A 24800-nucleotide genomic window follows, 5' to 3' on the forward strand; every position below is an offset into this window, starting at 1 on the left:
TAATAAAAAATCGAATTCAGTCTTTGCTATTTTAAATTTAACAGGATCTTAACGTCTTGGCCTACAAAAAGGTAATAATTCATTCGTTATAATATGATGAACTGTCGAATGATTAACCTTTTTATTATAATCTGGCTCAGAAGTTAAAGAAGAAACATTTTTTAAAAGTTTTGTATAATGATTTTCAACTGAAAATAATTGAGGCAATGAAATATTGCATCTACAGATAAACTAGTTAGAGGATCTATTAATTTCTTATTCTTTATATCTATTAAAAGTCCATATTTTTCTAAAAAATCTGCACCTATGATCGGTTTTGAAATATCTGCAATAAGAAATACAAATGGAAATTCTCGACGGAGTCCCAAATTAAGTTTTAATAATTTTTTTTCCATAAGTCGAAATCATGCTGCCATTAGCAGCCGTTAAAATAATATCTGAAGATTTTTTGTAAATTTTGAATTTAGATGAAGGAAGAACTGAAATCTCAGCACCACTATCTATTAAGAATTTTAGCTTGCTTTCTTTATCTAATACAAACAAGCGACGTGTTGAAAAATTCAAAATGCTGTTGTTAGTCGCTGCAACAACAGCGCTGTCTAGTTTGTTTGACTAGGACCATTTTTCTGGAAAGCACACGGTTCTTCACATTTACGAGCTTTACTGCCGAAACGGTAATGATACTTACATAACCAGTTTTGAGACTTTGATCTACCTCGCGACTGAGAATTCCTGCGAAAACTAAAATTCCGCCTTTTTGGACGTGACTGTCTGTCATCAATTTGTGTTTTAATCTCGTTAATATCTAATTGTAAATTATTAAAACTTTCACATATTTTTTTTGTGGCCTTCGCTAAATTCTCTACAATTTTTCCCAATTCATCAATATTAATCGAAGATGTAACAACTCTATTTCTAACTGCACAAATTTCATTACCACTGGTTATCTCCCAAATTTTATCTGCCAGTTGCAAAAGATAATTAATATTATTTAAATTAGCTCTAGTCAATGCAACATAAAGATTTTTTGGAAGTTTACGTAACCAAAGATTTTAAAAGAAATTTGAATCGATAGTATTACCTGCTAGTTGGTCAAGGGTCCTATAATATTCAGAAGGTTTCCGATCACCTATCTCAGTATCTGATAAAATTTTATCCAATCTTCTCTGTTCGCTTAAGGAGTGCCTATCAATAAGAGTTTTCTTTAAATTGTCATATTTTCCACTTTCAGGTGGATTTTGAATAACATCTAATACATTTGCAATAATGTCTTGTGGCAAGGCAGTTATTACAAACTCGTATTTAGTCAAATCTCTAGTTATACCTTTTGTAACAAATTGCGTCTCAGCATGTACGAACCATCCTTCTGGACAGTTCGACCAAAATTGCGGTAATTTTACCGAAGTGGCACAAATTTCATTCCTATCGTAAGGATTGCGTATATTTTCTGACGAGAACTCACATGGATCCTCTATATCTATAAGATACCTGTTTTGTCTATCTCCCGCGCCCGTTTCACGCGGAGAATGAAACATTTTGAAAAAGGTTCACAAAAAAAAAAAAAAAAATAACAATAATCCTATAGACTTCTATAAATATATTATAAAATAAAAAAAAAAAATTTTAATTGTTATACGTTTAGTAGTTGGTGTGGATATGTTGAAACGTTGCAGCTGAATGGCTGCATAAATATCTCTCAACAGCTTGATGTGCAATATAAACGTTAGTGGATGATGTAGTTGGATTTATTTTCATTGGTTGCACATTGATGGTAACGTTTTTGTAGTGACATTGAAGTGTTTCTTGATATCAATTTGGGACGTCAGCCAGTTGGTATATTTATTTAACGATCTCTTTGTGCCAGAAGCTAGTGGTCGTGTGTTATGGCTAATTGGTATATATTTCCAGTCATTTTCGATTTGTTGTTTGTTTAGGTTCTTTCACTGCTCAGTGCTGCTTGTAGTTGAAAATTCTTGAAAATATTCCTTAAGTACGGAAAGCTCCAGTATGCTTATGTTGCTTGTGAACAAAGATTTTCTATATCCCACATCACCCAAAGGCTCCTGGCAGGATCGCCAAATTTAACAATCACGTACAGATATTAATCAGGAAGATCATGTACAGATATTAAACAGGAAGATCATGTACAGATATTCAATAAATCTAACTAGTTCAATTATATTTGTTCAATATTTAATTCAAAAGCAATATAAAAATTTTCACATCAAAAAATAACATGAAATATAAAAACTTGAAACTCGATTTTTAAAGAAAAATTAAAGTTTTAACAATAACAAGTATTTCATAACAACGTGTAGTAAATCCCTACACCCCCACTACCTTCCAGCAGCCCCGCTGCACAGCAAGCCACAACAAGTACCCGCTGCTGCTCGCTCCCCACGGCGCCAACAACTCAAACAGCTGCTACCACTCATAACTACTACCTTCGTAGTAGAGTCGGTAGCAATGCTGAGCATCAGCCCCTGCCCCCGTCTTCTCCCCCCTATTTTCCGGCAGCAATCGTGCAGGTCAGGGAAACATACTCTTAGTCCCTACGTCCGTTTGCACCGTTTGCCAGCACAGAATATATAGGTTTGCGACATCCGCCCAATGCAGCTCCTGCCTTGGGTGGTGCCACTTTCCTAGATGTTCTGGCCTCCGCGACGGCAACCCCCCGACGGTTTCATCGCGCCATGTTGCCAGGTCGCAAACCCAAATCATCCGGGTACCCCAATACTTGCCCAAGGACGCCCAGTCCCAGGGCCACAACAGCAATTGCGTCCTGGCCTTCCACAACCCAGGCGTAGTCACCCGTCACTTACCCTCAGAGTGGCGGCGTCTTCCCTTATGCACTTCAGAATTCTGCAGTTAAGCTGTAATGGACTAACTGGGAAGATTACGGAGATAGTCGATTTCATGAAGCCGCACAACATCCGCATTGCTGCGATTCAAGAGACTAAACTCACAGCAAGATCTGCATTGCAGACCTGCTCTGGGTATAACGTCCACGGGAAAGACCGCGAAAGCGGAAATGGAGGCGGTCTCGCGTTTATCATACACCACTCTGTGCAATATTGTATATTTGATCCTGGCATCGACCGCAGGGACAATGCCTTAGAACGTCAAGGCCTATCTGTCCGGTCAGGCGATGCAAACCTAGAAATCATCAACATCTACATCCCTCCTGCCACCTGTTGCCCCAGTGGATACCGCCCTAATATCAGAGCCTTCCTCACTGGCAACAATCGCATTATCTTAGGCGATTTCAATGCCCATCACGATCTATGGCATTTTTCCCCAGCGGGTTAGGGGATCAGAATATACCCGCGGTAGGTATGCCTGTCGTAAGAGGCGACTAAAATACCAGATTCAAGGGGCTGTGTAGCGCAACCTTTCAGGTTGCCAGTGCAATATATAGCTTCTCCAAACCCAATTGTCAACCTCACCTATCCGCGGCGAATCCTGTTTCACTAACAGACGAGGCTCTGGCGACCCCAAGCTCCTCATGGAACTTGGGGGTAGGGAGGGAGGGAATGGCCTGAAGGTTTAAAGTGGCCACATAAATAGTTCCCGATATGGTCGGGCTAGCACCTTAATGGTGCTATGGTACCGGAGCGTACCGGATTTGTATCCGGCAAAGGACCATCACATCGATAACACTCCCCAAAGCCTTCGGGGAGCAACCTTATCGTTACAACAACAACAACAACAACAACATCTATGGCATTCAAACTTGCGGGCGGACAGTAGGGGTGAGATGTTGGCGGATCAAATAGAAGAAACGACATTCTGCACAATAAACGGAGACGTCCCCTCACGTATGGTAGGAAGCTGTCACAGTTCGCCAGATATCTCAATCGTGAGCGCAGAACTCGTAAACTGCGTCAACTGGCAGCCGATGGTAACATTGGCATCTGACCACCTGCCCATACTTATTTCGCTCGAGCGTACCGCCGACTTCATCGTCACCGAAAAACGCACTTTCATAAACTTCAAAAAAGGAAAGTGGGAAGAATATAAATCTTTTACAGACAACCGCTTTGCTGCCCTCCCTATCCCGACTGGTGCCCGCCAAGGGGAGCGTGCCTTCCGTAAGGTCATTGAATCCGCCTCGGCACGTTTCATTCCCGTCGGGAGAATTCCCGAAATCCGGCCCACTTCCCGGCGGAGGCCGCAAACCTAGGTTGTAATCTCTCTACCGGTGTGGGTAAACTTTGGTCCACCGTAAAGTCCCTATCGAATCCGACTAAGCACAAAGACAAAGTTTCCATCGCCTTTGGCGACAAAGTGCTGTCGGATGCGAAAAAATGCGCGAGCGCTTTCTGCGACAATATATAATGCATCCTACGGTCGACAAAGATAGACGGAGAGCCAATAGACACGCACATAAACACAAATTCAGCGCGCAACCAATCACCATCACCGCTAAAGAGGTTGAGGACGCTGTTGGTCGCGCTAAACCATCCAAAGCAGTGGCCCCAGACGGCATAGCCATGCCGATGCTTAAAAGCCTAGGGAAAGAGGGTTTCAAATATTTAGCGCATGTCTTCAACCTGTCTCTTTCCACCTTTGTCATACCCGAGAAATGGAGAATGGCCAAGGTGGTACCGCTACTAAAGCCTGGGAAACCAGCTAACATAGGTGAGTCGTATCGTCCGATATCTCTCCTATCGCCAGTAGCAAAGACGCTTGAAGCCATTTTGCTCCCTTATTTCCAAGCAAATTTGCAGCTAGCCTCTCATCAGCATGGCTTCAGAAAACTCCATAGCACTACCACCGCGCTAAATGCCATTAGCACCCAGAAAACTGCGGTTTAAATCAATACCCCCACCATAGAACAGTACTCGTAGCGCTAGACCTATCAAAAGCTTTTGATACGGTCAAACATGGCTCGTTACTGCAAGACCTGGAAGGGTCTACCCTTCCTCCATGTCTTAAAAGGTGGACCGCAAATTATCTGGGTGGTCGGCAGGCATCGGTGCAATTTAGAAACGAAACATCAAACCCAAGGAGAATTAAACAAGGGGTGCCACAGGGCGGTGTCCTATCCCCACTTTTGTTTAATTTCTACATATCTAAGCTACCTTCACCACCGGAAGGAGTCACAATCGTTTCCTACGCCGATGACTGCACAATAATGGCCACAGGCCCAGGCCCAGGCCCAAAGATCGATGCGCTATGCAATAAAATAAACGGCTACCTCCCTGATTTCTCCAGTTTTTTCGCCTCGCGAAACCTGGCATTATCACCGACTAAATCTTACGCGACCTTATTTAGAACATGGACGTCCTAAATGTCGACCATTTTGAACATCCACGTCGATGGCACTACGCTACCGACTGTCCTACACCCCAAAATCTTGGGTGTGACGTTTGATCAGGATCTACATTTTGGTGAGCACGCAGCCGCAATTGTTGCGAGAATTCAGAGCTGTAACAAAATCCTCAAATCCCTTGCTGGCAGTACCTTGGGAAAAGAAAAAGAAACGCCCATGACCACATACAAAGCAATTAGCCAGCCGATTACGTGCTACGCGTCACCCATATGGTCGCCAAGCCTAAAAATTACCCACTGGAAGAAACTACAGGCCTGCCAAAATACTGCTCTCAGAATCGCCACGGGCTGTCTTCTTATGTCCCCAGAACACCATCTGCATAATGAGGCGAGAATACTACCCATCAGGGAGAGAAATGAGATGCTGACCAAACAGTTCCTGTTGAATACCCAGATACCTGTGCATCCCAACAGACATCTGATTGATGAACCAGCACCGCCTAGGGGCTTAAGGAGTCATCTCCGTAAGCATTTTGAGGAAATACGGCACCTGAGAACCCAGCCGTATGAAGCAAAAAAACACAAGCAGGTCCTTGGTGAACCCCATAAACAGGCGTCGGACCTTTATGCCGGGAATTGCCCGGTGAATCCAGTACTTATAGAAAATTATCCAAAACTCGCCCAAGAGGAACGCATACTCCCCAGGGAAACGCGTGTCACTCTTGCTCAACTTCGTTCTGGATACTGTAACAGGTTAAACTCTTACCTATCCAGAATCAACCCCGATATACAAAATGTATGCCCCGCTTGCAATGTGTCCCCACATGACACCAACCATCTCTTTAATTGTAATGTGAAACCAACGCCTCTAACACCCCTTTCCTTATGGTCCACCCCTGTTGAAACGGCAAGTTTCCTTGGACTCCCGTTAGAGGATATTGATGACAATGTGTGATCGGTCGCGGCTGTTAGGTGGGGCGAAGCATTGCTACAACAACAACAACAACAACAGAGTCATATCGCTCGATATCTCTCCTATCGACAGTAGCCAAGACGCTTGAAGCCGTTTTGCTCCCCTACTTCAAAGGAAATTTGCAGCTAGCCTGTCATCAGCATGGCTTTAGAAAACACGTCCCTTATTTTAGCGGCGATAGGTTGGCAGAATAAGTTCAAAATTTTACATAATTAGTAGCTAATTAAATGTAAATTAAGTGCGAAAAAAAAAAAATTATAGCTTTACAAATTTTTTTTTTATGACATTCTGCGCTAAAATAAGACTGAAGTTAGCGAAACCAATCGGCGAAAGGTTGGCAGAATAAATTGAAAATTTTACATAATGAGTACCTAATTTATTGCAAATTAACTGCGAGAAAAAAAAATGTATAGCTTTACAAAATTTTTTTTTATGACATTCTGCGCTAAAATAAGACTGAAGTTAGCGAAACCAATCGGCGAAAGGTTGGCGGAATAAGTTGAAAATTTTACATAATGAGTACCTAATTTATTGCAAATTAACTGCGAGAAAAAAAATTTATAGCTTTACAAAATTTTTTTTATGACATTCTGCGCTAAAATAAGACTGAAGTTAGCGAAACCAATCGGCGAAAAGTTGGCGGAAGAAGTTGAAAATTTTACATAATGAGTACCTAATTTAGTGCAAATTAACAGCTAGAAAAAAAATGTATAGCTTTACAAAATTTTTTTTATGACATTCTGCGCTAAAATAAGACTGAAGTTAGCGAAACCAATCGGCGAAGGGTTGGCGGAATAAGTTGAAAATTTTACATAATGAGTACCTAATTTATTGCAAATTAACTGCGAGAAAAAAAATTTATAGCTTTACAAAATTTTTTTTATGACATTCTGCGCTAAAATAAGACTGAAGTTAGCGAAACCAATCGGCGAAAAGTTGGCGGAAGAAGTTGAAAATTTTACATAATGAGTACCTAATTTATTGCAAATTAGCAGCGAGAAAAAAAATGTATAGCTTTATAAAATTTTTTTTTATGACATTCTGCGCTAAAATAAGACTGAAGTTAGCGAAACCAATCGGCGAAAAGTTGGCGGAAGAAGTTGAAAATTTTACATAATGAGTACCTAATTTATTGCAAATTAACAGCGAGAAAAAAAATTTATAGCTTTACAAAATTTTTTTTTATGACATTCTGCGCTAAAATAAGACTGAAGTTAGCGAAACCAATCGGCGAAAAGTTGGCGGAAGAAGTTGAAAATTTTACATAATGAGTACCTAATTTAGTGCAAATTAACAGCTAGAAAAAAAATTTATAGCTTTACAAAATTTTTTTTATGACATTCTGCGCCAAAATAAGACTGAAGTTAGTGAAACCAATCGGCGAAGGGTTGGCGGAATAAGTTGAAAATTTTACATAATGAGTACCTAATTTATTGCAAATTAACAGCGAGAAAAAATATTTATAGCTTTACAAAATTTTTTTTTTATGACATTCTGCGCTAAAATAAGACTGAAGTTAGCGAAACCAATCGGCGAAAGGTTGGCGGAAGAAGTTGAAAATTTGATATAATTAATAGCTAAGTAAGTGCAAATTAATCGGGGACAATTTTGTCTCTGATGTAACGCGAGTTACCATGGAAGTGCCCATATGTATGTTCCAAGGCGCCGTCCGTGGAATTGATTGATTTAGATCTATGTATATGGTATAAACATACATATGTCATGGCGCCGCAGCGCAAATGACCAATTTCTTATGAATTACTGTGTGACATCCCAGTAAGCCGCTGAAGCTGCCAAGTATTAATACTTTCAACCTAACATTTCACCTGTGAGGCTATACAACTTCAACGACTTTTCTCCATGACTAACGCACGGCGATGGCCGCCTACTCGTACCAAAGAGGATAAATATAATAAGAGCCGCCACTCGTTATTTTTGAGGCATTTACTCTATGTAAACTGTGAGGTAGTCGCTACTTTTTTTTGGGCGAGATGTTTATAAATGTCTTCTACACATTTTCATGGGGTATTTGTGTTTATTTTTCCGACTGTATTTAATTAATTATTTAATTCTCTTTCGAAAAAACACGTTTGCATAAAGTGACAACACCGCATGGATAAATGGAAGGAAATTCAAAAATGTCCCTCATAAAACAAAAGTAGCGACTACCTCACAGTTTACATCGAGTAAATGCCTAAAAAATAACGAGTGGCGGCTCTTATTATATTTATCCTCTTTAATACGAGTAGGCGGCCATCGCCGTGCGTTAGTCATGGAGAAAAGTCCTTGAAGTTGTATAGCCTCACAGGTGAAATGTTAGGTTGAAAGTATTGATACTTGGCAGCTTCAGCGGCTTACTGGGATGTCACACAGTAATTCATAAGAAATTGGTCATTTGCGCTGTGGCGCCATGACATATGTATGTTTATACCATATACATAGATCTAAATCAATCAATTCCACGGACGGCGCCTTGGAACATACATATGGGCACTTCTATGGTAACTCACGTTACATCAGAGACAAAATTGTCCCCGATTAATTTGCACTTACTTAGCTATTAATTATATCAAATTTTCAACTTCTTCCGCCAACCTTTCGCCGATTGGTTTCGCTAACTTCAGTCTTATTTTAGCGCAGAATGTCATAAAAAAAATTTTTGTAAAGCTATAAATATTTTTTCTCGCTGTTAATTTGCAATAAATTAGGTACTCATTATGTAAAATTTTCAACTTCTTCCGCCAACTTTTCGCCGATTGGTTTCGCTAACTTCAGTCTTATTTTAGCGCAGAATGTCATAAAAAAAAATTTTGTAAAGCTATAAATTTTTTTTCTCGCAGTTAATTTGCAATAAATTAGGTACTCATTATGTAAAATTTTCAACTTATTCCGCCAACCTTTCGCCGATTGGTTTCGCTAACTTCAGTCTTATTTAGCGCAGAATGTCATAAAAAAAAATTTTGTAAAGCTAAAAATTTTTTTTTCTCGCAGTTAATTTGCAATAAATTAGGTACTCATTATGTAAAATTTTCAATTTATTCCGCCAACCTTTCGCCGATTGGTTTCGCTAACTTCAGTCTTATTTTAGCGCAGAATGTCATAAAAAAATGTGTAAAGCTATAAATTTTTTTTTCTCGCACTTAATTTGCATTTAATTAGCTACTAATTATGTAAAATTTTCAACTTATTCCGCCAACCTATCGCCGCTAAAATAAGGGACGTTTAGAAAACTCCATAGTACCACCACCGCGCTAAATGCCAATAGCACCCATATAAATTGCGGTTTAAATCAAAACCCACATCATAGAACAGTACTCCTTGCGCTAGATCTATCAAAAGCTTTTGATACTGTCAACCATGGCACGTTACTGCAAAACCTGGAAGGGTCTACCATTCCCCCATGTCTTAAAAGGTGGACCGCAAATCATCTGGGTGGTCGGCAGGCATCGGTGCAATTAGAAACGAAACATCAAAACCAAAAAAAATTAAACAAGGGGTGCCACAGGGTGGTGTCCTATCCCCACTTTTGTTTAACTTATACATATCGAAGCTACCTTCGCCACCAGAAGGAGTTACTAACGTTTCCTACGCCGATGACTGCTTTATAATGGCCACAGGCCTGAACCCACAGATCGATGAACTTTGCAATAGAATAAACGGCTACCTCCCTGATCTCTCCAGTTTTTTCGCCTCGGCAAACCTGGCATTATCACCGATTAAATCCTCTGCGATCTTATTTACAACATGGACGTCCCAAATGTCGACCATTTTGAACATCCACGTCGATGGCACTACGCTACCGACTGTCCTACACCCCAAAATCTAGGGTGTGACGATTGATCAGGATCTACATTTTGGTGAGCACGCAGTCGTAATTGTACCGAAAATCCAGAGCCGTAACAAAATCCTCAAATCCCTTGCTGGCAGTACTTGGGGAAAAGACAAATGTAAAGAGTAGTGTGCGTTGAGCATTCGTCAGGTGCAGACGTGCGAGTCCCATACATAATATTCAGTAATTCAAACATCAATTTTCATATTAAACTCTTATTTCTTTAAATTCCAATAAATACATAGTACATATGTGTATACGAATCATTTACTTGTAACTCAGTCGTCTTTGACAACGTCAGAAGTAGGATTCGATTCAAGGAATTTTGATCACGCAAAGAATTTTTTTTTAAAACTAAAGTATATACACACTTGTGTGTATTGGCTTCACGGAATTAAGTTATTGAACGCAACTGGTAAGGCAGGAGAGATCAGCGATAGACGCGATAAAATTCAGGGAAACGATAGACGTTCAAAAAAATTCAGAGAAACGATAGTCGTTCGTGGAAATCAACATTAGAAGACAAAAATTTTAGGCAGCGATAGACTCAAACAGAGTAACTGAAAAGACGTGAAGGAGATTTTGTTTATGTAGTAACACGACAGTTGCTGCAATTAACTGGAAAACGGAGATTCTGAGGAATTGTAAGCTAGCAGAGTTGGATTTTCGACGAATATTTTGGTGGTTGAATTTAAGAGACAGAAGTTGAAAGTTGTACAAGCGGTAAGGACGTAACAGAAGGCATTGCAATCATGGGACTGGAGGAAAGCCAAGGAAAGGTTAAGTTTTCATCGCTGAAAGTGGAGCAACTGAATGCTTTGTTGCAAAAATGTAGTCTCGCAGTTTCGGGCAATAAGAGCCACAAGATTGCATCGCTAATGGAACTATATGAGTCGGATGAGGTGGATATTGAGGAGGTCGAATCGCGTGAATATCCATCGTGGCAGCAACAAATTGGTGAACTCAAAGAAATTATGAGCAGCTTTACAAAAACCGTGAGTGGATTACAGGCTATAACGCAAGGGCGTAGTGAAACAATCCAGGTTGGAGATAGGAATTTGGAACAAGGGGTAAGCCAACAGCAAATAGCATCTGGGAGTTCGCAAGCATCAGCACAAGCTCCAACGCAAATTGTAGTACAGTACCAGGGCGATCTACAGAAATTCCAGGAGCAACAGGCACGCCGGTTAGAGAGTTAAGGACTCCTGTGCTTGGACAAGTACCTCGCGATTTAATGACAGATGTCCAATCAACGACGACGCATGCAGGTACAAGGTATTCAATGAGGGAGATTATCGGCATTTTGTCAGAGTTTGACCCACTAAAGGGACACCGAGCAACGAGTCAGTTCATAGCGAAGATCGAACAATTGCGAGATATATATTTATGGAGTGATGAAGAAGTACTATTCGCGGCGCAACAAAAATTAAGAGGGGTGGCAAAAGATTGGGCTGATTCCCAGCCAGCATTCAGAACATGTTTTCAATTCGTTGAGATGTTAAGAAAAGATTTCCCAAATGCACCAAGCTCAGCTGAAATACATCGCGAAATGGGGAGACGCAGGAAAAGACCCAGTGAATCTTTGAAAGAATACTTTTACGTAATGCTAAGTTTGGGACGCAGCGGAAATATAGATGAAGTATCAATAAATTCTTATGTTATTAATGGTCTAAATGATATGAATCTTTCCAGAACTTTACATGCTATGAATTTGGGGTCATGCCACGAATTACTTTTATTAATTGAAAGATTATCTGCGATGCCTGGGTGGCAAAAGAGTGTAGCAGACGAGCGCCAGGGTACAACAGAAGCTCCGAATAGTCAAGAAGCTCGGAAGTCAGTACGGTGCTATAATTGCAACGAGGTGGGACACATAGCAGCTAAGTGTCCACATCCACAGCGCAAAATTAAGTGCACGAAATGCAACAAATTTGGACACGAAGCCAAATCATGTGGCATAGCGAAACCATCGGTAGCAAACATAGCAGAGTCAGTGGATACAGTACCACCACCAGTAACCAAAAATGTAAATGTATTTGGGCGAGATATTTCAGAATTTATTGACACGGGCAGCGATGTGTCAATGGTCAAGGAGTCTCTAGTTCCAATCAGTTTACAACGTGAGGTCGCCAGTAAGAAACTTGAAGGTTTTGGAGGCGATATAGTCGAAACAGAGCACAAGGTAAATGTCGTCATGCAGCTGGATGGTAAAGAAGTGCAAGTTTGGTTAATCATAGTGGCAGACGAGTTTATGCCATATGAGTTACTCATCGGTCGTGATGTGCTATGTAGTGGAGACGCAAAATTTGTCATCGACTCAGGAGTGTTGAGGATAGAAGAGCCAGGGCCACAGATGAAAGTAAACATCGTGAATGGGGGTGACTCCAAGCAGTTGAGCACCTTGTTAGATCAGTACGAAGATTGCTTTTCAGAAGAGTTGTCAGCCTTAGGAAGATGCAACATGACTGAAATGGAGATTCAAGTCACCACTGATAAGCCAATTGTGGGAAAGCGCTATCAATTGCCATTTTCGCAACGTCCGGTGTTGTCAACGATAGTGGAAAATCTATTGGATCACAATATCATTCGTCCAAGTACGTCGCCACATGCAGCTCCAGTGGTCTTAGTTAAGAAGTCCAATGGTGAAGACAGAATGTGTGTCGACTTCCGCGCACTCAATGCTGTGACTGTCAAGAAACCATTTCCAATGCCTATAGTAGAGGAACAGCTAGCGAGATTAGGGACCAACCGATTCTATACCACACTGGATATGACCGCTGGATATTATCAAATCCCAATGAAGGAAGAGAGCAAACAATACACTGCGTTTATTACCGCGGATGGGCTGTTTGAGCACAATGTTATGCCCTTCGGGCTGGTGAACGCACCTATGGTATTCCAGGAGATGGTGTTGAAGATTATTCAGAAGCTCAAGCAACGGGACAAGATTGTGAGTTATGTCGACGAAGTTATCATTGCTTCATCAACAAAGGACGAGGGTATTCACGTATTGGCAGAGTTTTTAGCAAAAGTACGCGAATCAGGCTTGACGCTCCGACCATCGAAATGTGTTTTTTTGGCGGAGACAGTTACTTTTCTGGGTCATATAATTGGTCAAAATGGGATTCAGCCAGGCGAGGGGAAAGTGCAAAGCGTCAAAGATTTCCCACTACCGGCTTCAGCGACACAGGTACGTCAGTTTTGGGACTAACCGGTTTCTTTCGTAGGTTCATTCCACATTATGGTGTCATTACGAAGCCCCTCACTCAATTGCTCAGAAAGGGCGAATGTTTCGAATGGACGAAAGCACAAGATGAAGCCTTCGATGCACTGAAGTTAGCACTTTCATCTGAACCGGTTCTGGCACTGTTCGATCCGTCAAAGCCACATGAGGTGCACACAGATGCCAGCGCTCTAGGTATCTCAGGTATATTATTACAAAAGGAAGACGAAGGTCTGAAGCCAGTACAATACTACAGTCGACAGTGCAGTGCAGCTGAAAGCAGGTACGCAAGCCACGAACTAGAGGTGCTTGCAATCGTAGAAACACTAGAAAGATTTAGAAAGTACTTGTTGGGTACGCCTTTTCTTGTGGTAACCGACTGCAACGCCATAGCAACTACAAAGGCAACAACGTTACTTCCACCTCGAGTAGCTAGATGGTGGCTTAAGCTTCAGGAGTTCGAGTTCGAATGCATTCATCGACCTGGCGAACGAATGGCACATGCAGACAGTCTTAGTAGAGCGCCAGTGCAACCACCGAGCCCTACGATGACAGCAGCCGAAAAGGTGATGAGAGTACGTGACCCGACAGCTATCAAAGATTATTGGATTTACGCTATGCAAATGCAAGATAACCAGTTAAGGCGGATCGTTCACATTTTAACGTAGACGAAAAGCAAATACGGAGTGATTACCAGATGCAGCAAGGTCGGTTATATCGTAACGTCAAAGGGCAACCAAAGCTGGTAATTCCGAAAGCAGTACGATGGCGAATAACAAAAGCATGTCATGATGATATGGGCCACTTTGCCGTAGAGAAGACAGTGGAACGCATTGGGAAGCGCTTCTGGTTTCCAAGAATAAGAAGGTATGTAAAATCGTACATTAACTCATGCGAAGAGTGTTGTCTTTTCAAGGTGAAAGGAGGGAAATCTGAGAGTCAGCTTCATGTTATCGAAGTCTTACCGATACCATTCCGAACGGTGAATATTGATCACCTGGGACCGTTTCCAAACAGCAAAAGGGGTAATGCATACGTCTTGGTCATTGTATGTGGATTCAGCAAGTATGTACTACTGAAGGCACTGCGGAATACAAAAACCGAACCTGTCACGAAAACATTGGAAGAGATGATGTCCATATTTGGCCAGCCAGTCCGTCTCATATCTGACCGCGGTACAGCTTTCACCTCTAAAGCTTTCCAGGACTTTATGCAAAAGAATGGTATACAACACGTCAAAACAGCTGTCAGGACTCCTAGAGCTAATGGTCAGGCCGAGCGGGTCAATAAAACTATTCTCAGTTGCATTAAGTGCAGTACCAAAGAAACGAAAAATTGGGATTGCTCCCTACCAAGCATCCAATGGGCGTTAAACTCACAGCAAAACAGTGTTACCAAATTCACTCCAAATGAGCTGGTGTTTCATTTCAATCCAAGATCGAATCATCCAAGCATTTCATATTCGATATGAAGATGGAGACATCGAAACAAAGCGTAAAGAAGCAGCCACGAATATCTTAACTGAACGCCAACATTTACAACCACACCAGTATGAAGTCGGCGATTTGGTATTTGTCGATTACGCACCAGTGGCTACGGGCGAATCACACAAGCTTGATCCAGCCTATAGGGGTCCATACATTGTATCTAAGGTACTGGATCATGACAGGTATCTAATCGAAGATTTACCGGATACAATGATCACTCAACGACGATATAGTAATGTAGTTAGTGTAGATCACATTAAACCTTGGTGCGCACTTAACCCAGAGTTGGATACAACAGATGATGACGATAGCCAATCGACCGGGCCGGTCGAAGAGTCAGGAGAGGCCGAATGTAAAGAGTAGTGTGCGTTGAGCATTCGTCAGGTGCAGACGTGCAAGTCCCATACATAATATTCAGTAATTCAAACATCAATTTTCATATTAAACTCTTATTTCTTTAAATTCCAATAAATACATAGTACATATGTGTATACGAATCATTTACTTGTAACTCAGTCGTCTTTGACACAAAGAAACACTCATTACCACATACAAAGCAATTGGCCAGCCGATTGCATGCTACGCGTCCCGTATATTGGTGCCAAGCCTAAAAACTACCCACTGGAAGAAGTTACAGGCCTGCCAAAACACTGCTCTCAGAACCGCCACGGGCTGTCTTCTTATGTCCGCAGAACCCCATCTATATAATGAAGCGAGAATACTCCCCATCAGGGAGAGAAATGAGATGCTAACCAAACAGTTGCTGTTGAATACCTAGAAACCTGGGCATCCCAACAGACATCTGATTGATGAGCCAACACCGCCTAGGGGCTTAAGGAGTCATCTCCGTAAGCATTTTGAGGAAATACGGCACCTGATAACTCAGCCGTACGAAGCAAAAAAACACAAGCAGGTCCTTGGTAAACTCCACAAACAGGCGTCGGACCTTTATGCCAGGAATTGCCCGGTGAATCCAGTACTCAAAGAACAGTACCCAAAACTTTCGGAAGAGGAACGCATACTCTCCAGGGAAACGCGAGTCACTCTAGCTCAACTTCGATCTGGATACTGTAACAGGTTAAACTCTTACCTATCCAAAATCAACCCCGACATACAAAATGTATGCCCCGCTTGCAAAGTGTCCCCATATGACACCCACCATCTCTTTAATTGTAATGTGGAACCAGCGCCTCTAACACCCCTCTCATTATGGTCCACCCCTGTTGAAAATGAAAGTTTCCTTGGACTTCCGTTAGAGGATATTGATGACAATTTGTGATCGTTCGCACCTATTGGACGGAGACGCCCCCACTTCGTATGGTAGGAAGCTGCCACAGTTCACCAGATACATATATCAATCGTGAGCGAAGGAATCGTAAACAGCGTCAACTAGCAACCGATGGTAACATTGGCATCCGACCACCTACCCATACTCCCATATTTTCGCTCGAGCGATCTGCCGACTTCATCACTAAGAAAGTGGGAAGAAACTTATGCTGACAATCGTTTTGCTGCCCTCCCTATGCGGACTGATGCCCTTCAAGGCGAGCGTGCTTTCCGCAAGGTCTTTGAATCCACTTCAGCTCGTTTTAACCCCAAATAAGAGATATAAACCAACGCGCCAGATTGCTAGTGGATGAACTAAGGACTTAACTAATTGTAACCTCTCTGCCGGTGTAGGTAAGCTATGTTCCACCGTAAAGTCCCTATCGAACCCGCTTAAGCACAATGAAAAATTTCCTTCGGCGATAAAGTGCTGTCGGATGCGAAAAAATGTGCGAGTGCTTTCTGCCGACAATATGTAATGGATTCTACGGGTCGACAAAGCCAGACGTGCATAAACACAGCGCATCCGCAATTACCATCACCGCCAAAGAGGTTGAAGATGCCATCCGTCATGCTAAAACATCTACAGCGGTAGGCCCAGACGGCATAGCGCTGCCGATGCTTAAAAAACTAGGCAAAGAGAAATTAAATTATCTAGCGCCTCTAACACCCCTCTCACTCCTGTTGAAAGTGCAAGTTTCCTTGGACTCCCGTTATCTAGCCTGTAAGGTCTGTAATACCATAGACTAAATATATATAAATAATTAAAGGACACACCCAAGGTTTTGGGAAGTGTTATCGCTGTTGATGGTCTTTTGCCGGATATACATATGTAGATCCGGTACGTTCCGGCTACACGCGCCATTAAAGTACTAGCCTACCATCTCCGGAACGATTTAATATGACGACATTGAACTTTCTAAGACATTCCTCCCCCATCGCCTAGTCCTATGAGCAACTTGGGGTCGCCAGAGCTTCGCCTGCCAAATATGTGTATGCTACATCCATATTTGTAACAGGATGCGCCTCGCATACGTGACGTTGACATTTGCGTTGTGGAAGCTATGAATTGCGCTTATCATTCCCTTAAATCCCTCCTGACGCAGTAGTTAGTCTCTTTGTAATACTAAGTAAAATACCTGAAGAGGTACTTAAATAAAGCCCTGCACGTACAATAATAGGCTGAAGGTCTAATAATAATAATGATAGTTTAAGCGGCCGAAGTGGCAGTGTTAAACTCTACTCAACATTTACTTATATTTAAACTCTCATCCGAAAAACACGGAAAACGTGTTTTTTTAGCAAGAAACAATGGAAGGGATCCGCTAGCGGCTGGCGGAGTGTTACTGGCAGCGCATTTTAAAGTACAAGCCAAACTGTCTTGCCAAAGATTTGATATAACCACGACGATCCTTGTACTTATAGCCGCCAGAGCCTACAAAATTACCTCGCATGCCATCAGAGTTTTGACGATATTCATGCGAGCCGAATTACTTCTGCTATCTTTGTAAAGTTAGATCAGATAAGTTCATTCGTTCTTATGATGGCCTGAGAGGCCAAAAAAGTTCACCGTGATCCGTCGCTGTCTGAATATTGCAAATTTTTGCAGGTGTAGTGGACTTTTCTCCCAATAAGGCGCACCCTTATGAACATATGTAAATACATACGTAACGTAATAAACCCGTCATTCAATTCAGCCCATCTATTATTGCCACTGGCGGCGCCAGTAAGTGCAGTCGGTTACGAAAATGAATGTATGTGTGTATACACACAAAAACATATTTACATACTTTTGAAAAGCTAGAACTTTTGCTATGCTACTGTCGTCCAAATAAAAGTGACCACTACAGAACCTTCTCCCATGATACGGTGCGAAAGCTGTAGATAAAAAATATATATTTTAATTGAAATGTTATTACATTTCGCATGCGACCAGATGGACCCCCAAAGTATAAGGGTGTGTTACATATATGAGCAGTCTGACATGCCTTGCTGCACGTATATTCTGAATCTTATATCGTTAAAGTATACTACCTCTACTATTCAGGTACGATTTTATAATAATTCAAAGGTTTGTGTTTAAATTTTGTCACAGGTGCTAGGCTGAACTGTTATTTAACATAACCCGACCTCGCGAGAACGGAAATGGAGGCGGCCTCGCGTTTATCATACACCACTCTGTGCAATATTATATATTTGATCCCGGCATCGACCGCAGGGACAGTGTCTTAGAACGTCAAGGCTTATCTGTCCGGTCAGGCGATGTAAACCTAGAAATCATCAACATCTACATCCCTCCTGCCACCCGTTGCCCCAGTGGATACCGCCCTAATATCAGGGCCTTACTCACTGGCAACAATCGCATTATCTTAGGCGATTTCAATGCCCATCATGACCTATGGCATTCAAACTTGCGGGCGGACAGTAGGGGTGAGATGTTGGCGGACCAAATAGAAGAAACGACGTTCTGGACAATAAACGGAGACGCCCCCACACGTATGGTAGGAAGCTGTCACAGTTCGTCAGATATCTCAATCGTGAGCGCAGAACTCGTAAGCTGCGTCAACTGCCAGCCGATGGCAACATTGGCATCCGACCACCTGCCTATACTTATTTCGCTCAAGCGTACCGCCCACTTCATCGTCACAGAAAAACGCACTTTCAAAAACTTCAAAAAAGGAAAGTGGGACGAATATAAATCTTTTACAGACAACCTCTTTGCTGCCCTCCCTATCCCGACTGATGCCCGCCAAGGGGAGCGTGCCTTCCGCAAGGTCATTGAATCCGCCTTGGCACGTTTCATTCCCGCCGGGAGAATTCCCGAAATTGTGCCCCACTTCCCGGCGGAGGCCGCAAACCTAGCGAGAGAACGTGACCTTATAAGACAGCTTGATCCAGGCGACCCCAAAATAAGGGATATAAACCCACGCATCAGATTGCTTGTGGATGAACACAAGCGGGCGAAATGGGAGGAGCACCAAGAGGTTGTAACCTCTCTACCGGTATGGGTAAACTTTGGTCCACCGTAAAGTCCCTATCGAATCCGTCTAAGCACAAAGACAAAGTTTCCATCGCCTTTGACGATAAGGTGCTGTCGGATGCGAAAAAATGCGCGAGCGCTTTCTGCCGACAATATATAATGCATTCTACGGTCGACAAAGATAGACGGAGGGCCAACAGACACGCACATAAACACAAATTCAGCGCGTCACCAATCACCATCACCGCTAAAGAGGTTGAGGACGCCATTGGTCACGCTAAACCATCTAAAGCAGTGGGCCCAGACGGCATAGCCATGCCGATGCTTAAAAGCCTAGGGAAACGGGGTTTCAAATATTTAGCGCATGTCTTCAAACTGTATCTTTCCACCTTTGTCATACCCGAAAAATGGAAAATGGCCAAGGTGGTCCCGCTACTAAAGCCTGGGAAACCAGCTAACATAGGAGAGTCGTATCGTCCGATATCTCTCCTATCGCCAGTAGCAAAGACGCTTGAAGCCATTTTGCTCCCCTATTTCCAAGCAAATTTGCAGTTAGCCTGTCATTAGCATGGCTTCAGAAAACTCCATAGCACTACCACCGCGTTAAATGCCATTAGCACCCAGATAAATTGCGTTTTAAATCAAAGCCCCACCACAGAACAGTACTCGTAGCGCTAGACCTATCAAAAGCTTTTGATACGGTCAACCATGGCTCGTTACTGCAAGACCTGGAAGGGTTTACCCTTCCCCCATGTCTTAAAAGGTGGACCGCAAATTATCTGGGTGGTCGGCAGGCATCAGTGCAATTGAGAAACGAAACATCAAAACCAAGAAGAATTAAACAAGGGGTGCCAAAGGGTGGTGTCCTGTCCCCACTTTTGTTTAATTTCTACATATCTAAGCTACCTTCGCCACCGGAAGGAGTCACAATCGTTTCCTACGCCGATGACTGCACAATAATGGCCACAGGCCCAGGCCCACAGATCGATGAGCTATGCAATAGAATAAACGGCTACCTCCCTGATCTCTCCAGTTTTTTCGCCTTGCGAAACCTGGCATTATCACCGACTAAATATCCCGCGACCTTATTTACAACATGGACGTCCCAAATGTCGACCATTTTGAACATCCACGTCGATGGCACTGCGCTACCGACTGTCCTACACCCCAAAATCTTGGGTGTGACGTTTGATCAGGATCTACATTTTGGTGAGCACGCAACCGCAATTGTTCCGAGAATTCAGAGCCGTAACAAAATCCTCAAATCCCTCGCTGGCAGTACTTGGGGAAAAGATAAAGAAACGCTCATGACTACATACAAAGCAATTAGCCAGCCGATTACGTGCTACGCGTCACCCATATGGTCGCCAAGCCTAAAAATTACCCACTGGAAGAAGCTACAGGCCTGCCAAAATACTGCTCTCAGAACCGCCACGGGCTGTCTTCTTATGTTCCCAGAACACCATCTACATAATGAGCAAGAATACTCCCCATCAGGGAGAGAAATGAGATGCTAACCAAACAGTTCCTATTGAATACCCAGAAAACTGGGCATCCCAACAGACATCTGATTGATGAGCCAACACCGCCCAGGGGCTTAAGGAGTCATCTCCGTAAACATTATGAGGAAATATGGCACCTGAGAACTCAGCCGTATGAAGCCAAAAAACATAAGCAGGTCCTCAGTGAACTCCACAAACAGGCGTCGGACCTTTATGCCAGGATTGCCCGGTGAATCCAGTACTCAAAGAACAATACCCAAAACTTGCGGAAGAGGAACGCACACTCCCCAGGAAAACGCGAGTCACTCTAGCTCAACTTCTTCCGGATACTGTAACAGGTTAAACTCTTACCTATGCAGAATCAACCCCGACATACAAAATATATGCCTTGCTTGCAATGTGTTCCCACATGACACCAACCATCTCTTTAATTGTAATGTGGAACCAACGCCTCTAACACCCCTCTCATTATGGTCCACCCCTGTTGAAACAGCAAGTTTCCTTGGACTTCCGTTAGAGGATATTGATGACAATTTGTGATCGGTCACACCTATTGGATAGGGCGAAGCACTTCTACAACAACAACAACATCGTATATTTTTGGGGGTAATGCAAGAACTTTTTCTAGGACCAATTTTAAATAATTTCTGGACTGTTCGAAGAAGATAATTTTGTTATCATATCGAGACTTTTTTCTAATAATGTTGAGAACATTCTGGAACTATTTTGAGATCATTGCGGGATTGTTTTGGGTACTATTTCTAGACCAATTTTGGAATATTTTAGGAACAGGTCGGGATATTTTGCAAGATTTTTTCGAGATAATTTCGGAACTATTTTGAAGTAGGTATGGAATCATCTTGGGATCATTCCGGAGCCATTTCGAACTAATTACGAGATTATGTTAGCGACTATCATTTTGATACCATATACATCAAAATCAATTTGCAGAGTTCGGAAAATTCACTTATAAATACGAAAAATTCTCACTGACTGTTATTATTATCGAGTTATCGACTTGTTATAGCAATAACAACTGTTCTCGAAGAGTTGTCGGTGGATTATCGCCGTGACATCAGTTTATTATCGAATAGCTATCGATTTTTTATCAAAAATATATCGATTTTTTATCAAACTGTTATCGATGTGTTATTTAATGTAGCAAAAACAACGATTTGTTTTCGAAAAAGATTCGGTTTGTTATAAAAATAAAATAATTTAAAAAAATTTTAGTTAAACGGTTTTATTGAAAACAATACTTACATGAAGTAATAGTTAATAATACTAAAAGCTAGAAAATAATTAGGTAGGTCCTAGGTACTAGTCATCACACTCCTCATCAATATAGGGCGTTGATCAGACAATTATATAAAAGTGTTGGGCACGTGAAATTTCTAAAAGTGTGAGGCGTAGCATAGCCTGATTAAGGTTCAGCTGGTCTTATATATGACTATCACTAGAAATTTGACGCGTCCAACGCTTTTATATGGCAAAAACATCGGTTTGTTCGTAAATATATCGAAAATTTATCGAAAAATTACAATTTTGTTATCGCTTAGCTATCGAAAAAATATCCATTAGATATCAATTTATTTTCGGAAAAATATCAATATATTATCGATTCGTTTTTGCAAATATTTAGATTTGTTATCGAAAATATATCAGTTTAGTTATCGATAACGAACCGATATTTTTCCGAAAACAAATCGATAACTTATCAATATTTTTCCGATAAGAAATCGATAGCAAATCGATAAGGAGTCCAGAATTAATTGAAATTTTTTTGATATAAAACGTTATTTTTTCGATAGCACATTGGCAGCTCGTCTACAACTCGCCGATAACAAAAAGTTTATAACACGCCCATAAATCCCATAGCAGTTGTTATACTTTCTTTTCCTTCTCTTCTGAGTAACCGAAACCAGCTGTACCCGTCTTGAACAGCTATTCAAAGAGTGCTCATTATCGTTATCGATAACGAATAGATATTTTCCGATAACAAATCCCTAACGAGTCCAGAATTAAGTGATATTTTTTTCCATAAAAAATCGATACTTTTTCGATAAAAAAAATAATAACTTAAAAAACATAAAAAATTTGTAATCCTTCGATGACTAATCGCAGTACTCTTATTTAACTGTTATTTAAAGAGTGCTCGTAAAATAACTGTTTTAATTGAAAATATTGCTTTCGGAAACTTTTCAATGATTTCATCTGCCTCAGTGTATTCATCTTTATAAATTTAAAATAATTAACCTTTAAAATAATTTTTAAGTAAATTAACTACAGTCTGATTTAGACACCTAATAGAATTGCTGACTAAGGTCGTAGGTTCGATACCCCTTAAAATAAGTACGTTGACTTGCAAACGAAATTGACAGTGTAGGTACCCTAGCTTGGCAAGGAGAGAGGAAGCAGACAACTAAGACAGACAGATAGATCTAGCAGAAAGGAGAAGAAAGACAACAAAAATTTTCGAATGGAGGCAAGCTATTTCAACTTAGTAAGTAATTCAATTGTGCTGTCGAAGGCGGCTTTAAAGTCGACGAAGAGGTGATGTGTGTCGATTCTCTTTTCACGGGTTTTTTCCAAGATTTGGCGCATTGTGAAAATCTGGTCGATGGTATATTTACCAGGTCTGAAGCCGCACTGATAAGGTCCAATCAGCCGGTTTACGGTGGGCTTCAATCTTTCGCACAATACACTTGAAAGGACCTTATATGCGATATTAAGAAGGCTGATTCCACGATAGTTGGTGCATTTTGCAGTATCCCCCTTCTTGTGGACACCAAGCAGCCAGCGTGTTGGCTAAATCAGACAGCCTTGACGCTTAGAGATTATCAAGCTGTGGGCAATTTCACAAATATTATAACAATACTGTTAGACTTTAGTCATTTTTAAAACTGGGGGCAACTAATACTTTGTTCGTGTGACTACAGCGGCGAGTATTTCAATAATCATTTCGAAACAGGCAGAGCTGATTCAAGAGAAGGTACGAACATAAATTTAAAGAGTGAAAGTAATTTTGCTAACAAATGGAAAACCATAATCGAATAGAAGTTTTATGATATTCGTGACCAAAAGCGTGAAATATCGCAAAATAAGCAGCAAAAATCAATGACACAAAAAGTGATAGGAACTCCTAAGTAAATATTTATAAACAGTAATTACTGATCCATAAAATTATTATGGGCAATAAATTCATTCACTTGACGAGTATCGATAAGTAAATAAAATCAAAGAAATTGCAGTCGAGTAAAGCGTGGCTGAGTTTATTTGTGTCTGAATCGAATTGTTGATAAGATAAGCCATGCAAAATCAAATTGTTATAACAATACATCACATGTCTATTATATAATCTAATCTACTTGGAGGTGTGAGGCGAGAAACTCTTTTTGACACGCGTGTACGTACTTACAGTGTTTATAGTACGATATTGGGCAATTGAATTACTTACTAAGTTGAAATAGCTTGCCTCCATTCGAAAATTTTTGTTGTCTTTCTTCTCCTTTCTGCTAGATCTATCTGTCTGTCTTAGTTCTCTGCTTCCTCTCTCCTTGCCAAGCTAGGGTACCTACACTGTCAATTTCGTTTGCAAGTCAACGTACTTATTTTAAGGGGTATCGAACCTACGACCTTAGTCAGCAATTCTATTAGGTGTCTAAATCAGACTGTAGTTAATTTACTTAAAAATTATTTTAAAGGTTAATTATTTTAAATTTATAAAGATGAATACACTGAGGCAGATGAAATCATTGAAAAGTTTCCGAAAGCAATATTTTCAGTTAAAACAGTTATTTTACGAGCACTCTTTAAATAACAGTTAAATAAGGGTACTGCGATTAGTCATCGAAGGATTACAAATTTTTTATGTTTTTTAAGTTATTATTTTTTTTTATCGAAAAAGTATCGATTTTTTATGGAAAAAAATATCACTTAATTCTGGACTCGTTAGGGATTTGTTATCGGAAAATATCTATTCGTTATCGATAACGATAATGAGCACTCTTTGAATAGCTGTTCAAGACGGGTACAGCTGGTTTCGGTTACTCAGAAGAGAAGGAAAAGAAAGTATAACAACTGCTATGGGATTTATGGGCGTGTTATAAACTTTTTGTTATCGGCGAGTTGTAGACGAGCTGCCAATGTGCTATCGAAAAAATAACGTTTTATATCAAAAAAATTTCAATTAATTCTGGACTCCTT

The sequence above is a fragment of the Eurosta solidaginis genome, chromosome 4, assembly GCF_040869045.1.
Source record: "Eurosta solidaginis isolate ZX-2024a chromosome 4, ASM4086904v1, whole genome shotgun sequence".
NCBI lineage: Eukaryota > Metazoa > Arthropoda > Insecta > Diptera > Tephritidae > Eurosta > Eurosta solidaginis.